Source organism: Aegilops tauschii, chromosome 5, assembly GCF_002575655.3.
Source record: "Aegilops tauschii subsp. strangulata cultivar AL8/78 chromosome 5, Aet v6.0, whole genome shotgun sequence".
Classification (NCBI taxonomy): domain Eukaryota; kingdom Viridiplantae; phylum Streptophyta; class Magnoliopsida; order Poales; family Poaceae; genus Aegilops; species Aegilops tauschii.
This window is the reverse complement of record NC_053039.3, coordinates 233,007,139-233,013,544: the sequence shown is the minus strand read 5'-3', so window position 1 is coordinate 233,013,544 and position 6,406 is coordinate 233,007,139.

Genomic DNA, 6,406 nt, shown 5'->3' with positions numbered 1-6,406 from the left:
AATTTAGTTGATTACCTTCTCCATGAGAAAACTCCCTGGCCCAATCCCGCAGAAAACCCCAGTCGACCAGAGTCTAGAATGTCAGTGCAGATAGGCGGCGAAAAGCGGTGGAGGCGAAATCCGGTGCCGTTTGGAGCGCGACCTGCGGCCGCCGCCAACAGCCGTCGAGCTTAGGGTGCAGAGTTGCAGAGGAGTCCGCGGCGAGTGAGTGTGGGGATGAAGTGGGCGAGGGTTTTCTTTTCCTTTTGCATGTGTGAGTGAACACACACGGTTCGCAGAGGCGACGGAGATGAACCGAGTGCGATAGTAAATCACCGAAATTGAATGGGAATCCAAATTTCCTTTGTCTTTCATCCATGAGCTTTTTTTCTACGATGAACATAAACGCTGCTAATCACCATGTTTAAATTTGACACTTTTCCTGGTTCATTTACAATATTTAGGGGATTATGTGCATTTTGTAGGCATTAATGCACGGAATTCAAATTCAAACTATTGGTGCATGAAAGGGTGCACAAGAATGGTCTGGAAAAATCATACTCGTGGTATTTAGTAATTTCTCAAGCCTTTTACAAGGAATGGGCAGAGATTTCAATGGAGTCAACCACACACGCGTCATTTACGGGGTTATCAACTATAGAACAATGAAATGTGTGCTTGAAAAACACGACGGCTGGCATGGTGCCATGGTATGGCCTCACTGTGCCCTGGTTAAAAGCTGAGAAGGTTTGATTTATGTCATCATGCACGCCCTTCATAAATCGAACCATAACCGAGGAAGTTCAATGCTTTCAAGAGGGAAATCACCAAGATTGAAGGGGAATCCAAATTTCCGTCCTAGTTTGTCTTTCAGTTTTTTTTGCAACGATCAACATACCGCCTCAAAATGAAACATGTTCAAATTTGACATTTTTTCGAACTCATTTACCATATTTAGGGGATTGTGTGCATTTTCTAGGCATTAATTATGCACATAATTCAAATTCGAACAATCGATGCATGAAAATGTGCACAAGAACGGTCTAGAAAACCATGGTCGTGCTATACAAAAAATGAAACACATGGTTGGAAAACATGACTCCTGGTGTGGTGCCAGGGCATGGCCTCACCATGCCCCTGGTAAAAATTGGAGAATGTTTTCCTTACGTCGTGATGCGCGCCTTTAATAAAATGAACCATCATCCGAGGAAGTTTCATGGTTTCGAGGGGGAAATCACCAAGATTGAAGGGGGGGTCCAAATTTCCTTTTTCCTTTGTCCACGAGTTTTTTTTCTATGATGAGCATACAACCTGCAAATCACCGTGTTCAAATTTGGCACTTTCCGGGTTCATTTGCCATATTTAGGGGATTATGTGCATTTCCTAGGCATTAATGCACATAATTCAAGTTCAAACAATCGATGCATGAAAGGGTCCACAAGAATGGCCTAGAAAACCATGCTCATGCCATTTAGTAAATTCTCATGCCTTTTACAAGTAATGGACAAATATTTCGATGAAATGTGTGGCAATAGTCAACCACAAATATTTGTTTGTTGGGTTTTCAACTATAAAAAATGAAATAAATGCTTAAAAACATGATGCCTGGCATGGTGCCATGGTATGACCTCACCATGCCCTGGTAAAAATTTGACAAGGTTTGGCTTATGTCATCATGCACGCCCTTCATAAATCGAACCATCACCGAGGAAGTTCCATGCTTTTGAGAGGGAAAATCCCCAAGATTGAAGGGGAATCCTAATTTCTGTCCTAATTTGTCATTCAGTTTTTTCCAACGACCAACATACCGCCTCAAATTCAACGTGTTCAAATCTGACATTTTCCCGGGCTCATTTACAATATTTAGGGGATTATGTGCATTTCTGGGCATTAATGGACACAATTCAAATTCGAAAAATCGGTGCATGAAAAGGTGCACAAGAACGGTCTGGAAAACCATGCTCGTGTTATTTAGCACATTCTCATGCCTTTTACAATGAATGGGCAGATATTTCAAGGAAATGTGTGGCAATAGTCAACCATAAACGCGTCGTTTACTTGGTTAACAACTATACAAAAAATGAAACACATGGTTGGTAAACATGACACCTGGCATGGTGCCATGGTATGGCCTCACCATGCCCTAGTAAACATTGGAGAATGTTTTCCTTATGTCGTGATGCGTGCCTTTCATAAATCGAACCATCACCGAGGAAGTTTCATGGTTTCAAGGGGGAAATCACCAAGATTGAAGGGGGGGTCCAAATTTCCTTTGTCCTTTGTCCACGAGTTTTTTCTACGATGAACATACAACCTGTAAATCACCGTGTTCAAATTTGGCACTTTCCCGGGTTCAGTTGCCATATTTAGGGGATTATGTGCATTTCCTAGGCATTAATGCGCATAATTGAAGTTCAAACAATCAATGCATGAAAGGGTCCACAAGAACGGCCTAGAAAACCATGCTTGTGCCATTTTGTAAATTCTCATGCCTTTTACAAGGAATGGACAGATATTTCGATGAAATGTGTGTCAATGGTCAACCACAAATGTCTATTTGTTGGGTTTTCAACTATAAAAAATGAAATAAATGCTTAAAAAACATGACGCCTGGCATGGTGCCATGGTATGACCTCACCATGCCTTGGTAAAAATTTGAGAAGGTTTGGCTTATGTTGTCATGCACGCCCTTCATAAATCGAACCATCACCGAGGAAGTTCCATGCTTTCGAAAGGGAAATCCTCAAGCTTGAAGGGGAATCCAATTTTTTTTCGTTCTTTGCCCTGGAGTTTTTTTCTACGACGAACATACACCCTGCAAATCACCGTGTTCAAATTTGGCATTTTTCCAGGATCATTTACCATATTTTGGGGATTATGTGCATTTTCTAGGCATTAATGGACATAATTCAAATTCGAACAATCGGTGCATGAAAAGGTGCACAAGAATGGTCTGGAAAACCATGCTCCTGTTATTTAGCACATTCTCATGCCTTTTACAAGGAATGGGTAGATATTTCAAGGAAATGTGTGGCAATAGTCAACCATAAACACGTCGTTTACTCGGTTAACAACTATACAAAAAATGAAACACATGGTTGGAAAACATGACGCCTGGCTTGGTGCCATGGTATGGCCTCACCAAGCCCTGGTAAAAATTGGAGAATGTTTTCCTTATGTCGTGATGCGCGCCTTTCATAAATCGAACCATCACCGAGGAAGTTTCATGGTTTCAAAGGGGAAATCACCAAGATTGAAGGGGGTCCAAATTTCCTTCGTCCTTTGTCCACGAGTTTTTTCTACGATGAACATACAACCTGCAAATCACCGTGTTCAAATTTGGCACTTTTCCGGGTTCATTTGCCATATTTAGGGGATTATGTGCATTTCCTAGGCATTAATGGACATAATTCAAGTTCAAACAATCGATGCATGAAAGGGTCCACAAGAACGGCCTAGAAAACCATGCTCGTGCCATTTAGTAAATTCTCATGCCTTTTACAAGGAATGGACAGATATTTCGATGAAATGTGTGGCAATAATGAACCACAAATGTCTGTTTGTTGGGTTTTCAACTATAAAAATGAAATAAATGCTTAAAAAACATGACGCCTGGCATGGTGCCATGGTATGACCTCACCATGCCTTGGTAAAAATCTGAGAAGGTTTGGCTTATGTTGTCATGCACGCCCTTCATAAATCGAACCATCACCGAGGAAGTTCCATCCTTTCGAAAGGGAAATCCTCAAGATTGAAGGGGAATCCAAATTTTCTTCGTTCTTTGCCCTGGAGTTTTTTCTACGACAAACATACACCCTTCAAATCACCGTGTTCAAATTTGGCATTTTTCCGGGCTCATTTACCATATTTAGGGGATTATGTGCATTTTCTAGGCATTTAGCGCATATAAATCCAATCCAGCTACAGGTGCACGGGTGTGATGTGAGGGACGTGGATTGCCGTTCGATCGTGGCGCATCCAACGGTGCACACGCGCGATCCGCGTGGCCGGGGTTCCGGCCAATCATAAAGCAACACATCATAGGCTCAACGCACACTGTTTCCGGAAGCGACAGAGATGAACCGTGTGCGATAATTTACGAGCAAAATTGTAAGGGAAGCCAAATTTCTGTTGTCATTTGTGGTTGAGCTCTTGAATACCACCGCACTGTACGGCTACCCGGCCCCTCCGTCCCAGAGCTCTCTCCAGGCGTCGTCCATGGCACCATGGCGCACAGTAACTTGTAAGGAAGCGATGGCATCCCACCGCGCCACGTTCCTCGCCGCCCGCGACCGCGCACATGGTAAGGAAGCGATGGCATCTCGCCGCTCTGAGTTCATCGCCGGCGGCGGCCAGACAGTTACATGGGCGGACTTTGAGGCTGCCATGGCTGAATGGGTGGTGGATCTAGAGGCGGCCAAAGCCGCACAGAAGGAGCGGAAAAGGCAGAAAGCAGTCAAGAAAAGAGAGTCCCGCCGCCGCAAGAAAAAAGAGGCTACACGCCGTGGTGAGGAGAGCTTGGCGGAGATCGAAGCACGGTGGGCTGCCGCCTACAAGGCCGGGAAGGAGAACGCTGGCGTCTAGCCAGCATGCCCTGATGGCAGCATGTGAGAAGTAGTTTAAGTTTGTAGTATTGGAGCAAATTACCAGTAGTACTTTAAGTTTGTAGTATTAACATACAATGTGGTAAGAGCATCCTTTGAGGGCTTTGAGCGTTGATTAGCATGTGTGCCCATGTGTGTTTTTTGCGTTAATCATTAGAAGATCACAAAACACACGGTTTCTATGCCGTACCCGTCTGCGTTTTTTGCGTTAATGACCCATAAGTCAGTTACCTGTGCGATATTTCCTAATAAACCAGGCGTACCATTGACCGAAAAAATCAAGTACACGTGTACATTTTTTAGGAGAGGGGATCTGCCAACTTTCTTTTTTCTCGCACACGAGTATTTTACGCGCTTCGTCTGCGTTGTGTGTTTCCCCCGCCCAAGTTTCAAATTTCACACCGAAATTTTCATTAGGCGCGCGATTTCAGAATTTATTCCTCCAACCACAGCCCCTTCCCCTCAGTATCCCCCCTCCCTCGCGCCTCCCCCTACCGGCATCTCAAACCGCCGCCGCCGCAACCATAGCTTCAACCACATCTACGTTCTGCTCGAATCCAGTCAGGTAACCCACCGATCTGTATCACGTCCCCGACCCGATTGCTTAAATGGCGCCTGCGAAACATCCTCATGCCTCCAAATCCCCCCGCCAGGAGCTGATGGCGGTCCATGGCGCGATTGCCGCTGTGCGTGTTTACCCGGAGGAACACCTCGCCTCCACTGCCGCCGCCGACATGGTGCAGGCTCTGGCCCAGATGAAGTCCCCCAGCGACTACCCCCCAGGACTTAACAGGTAAGATCTGACCAGCTAAATCTTACCAATACCACTTGCAAAGGCTATGATTTGTACGGTTGGTGTATTAGCATGTTCGTGCCTTGCTTATTTCAGTACTACACACTGTGTGATGTTCAAATATTACCGTGTCCAGCTCAATTTCACCAATACCAGCAACAAACTTCCAATACATGACTCAGGATTTCACTAGAGATGCTGCCCATTTGCTATTTTTAGTGGATGCTAACCCTGTTGCACTTAACATGCCTGTCCATGTACTTACGCAGGGTCATAACGGCCGATGCTTTTGTTTGCCGTCGAGGTGAGCTGCATCCCATGTCTTACAGTATTTCACATAATTTGTGCAATTGCAGTTTAACTTCTACCCATTTAATGGTTGCTTGTAGGTACACATGTCAGTGGCACTGATCCACGCTTCGACCCGGAGGAATAGCTCGCCTCCGCCGTCGCTGACTTTGGGCGAGCTCTGGCCAAGATGAAGTGCCCCAGCAACTACCTCTTAGGAGTTACCAAGTATGTACTCACCAGTTGTCGGTGTCAAAATCGGCGGATCTTGGGTAGGGGGTCCCAAACTGTGCATCTAAGGTAGATGGTAACAGGGGACACGATGTTTACCGAGGTTCAGGCCCTCTCTATGGAGGTAATACCCTACTTCTTGCCTCATTGATCTTGATGAATATGAGTATTACAAGAGTTGATCTACCACGAGATCGTAATGGCTAAACCCTAGAAGTCTAGCCTGTATGACTATGGTAATGAGTATATCCCCTCTCCGGACTAAGTCCTCTGGTTTATATAGACACTAGGGGGACCTAGGGTTGCACAAGGTCGGTTACAAAGAAAGGAATCTACATATTTAGTCACCAATCTTGCCTTCCACGCCAAGGAGAGTCCCATCCGGACACGGGTACAGTCTTCGGTCTTCGTATCTTCACAGCCCATCAGTTCCGCCCATGGCTAACAGGCCGGACGCCCGAGGACCCCTTAGTCCAGGACTCCCTCAGTAGCCCCTGAACCTGGCTTCAAT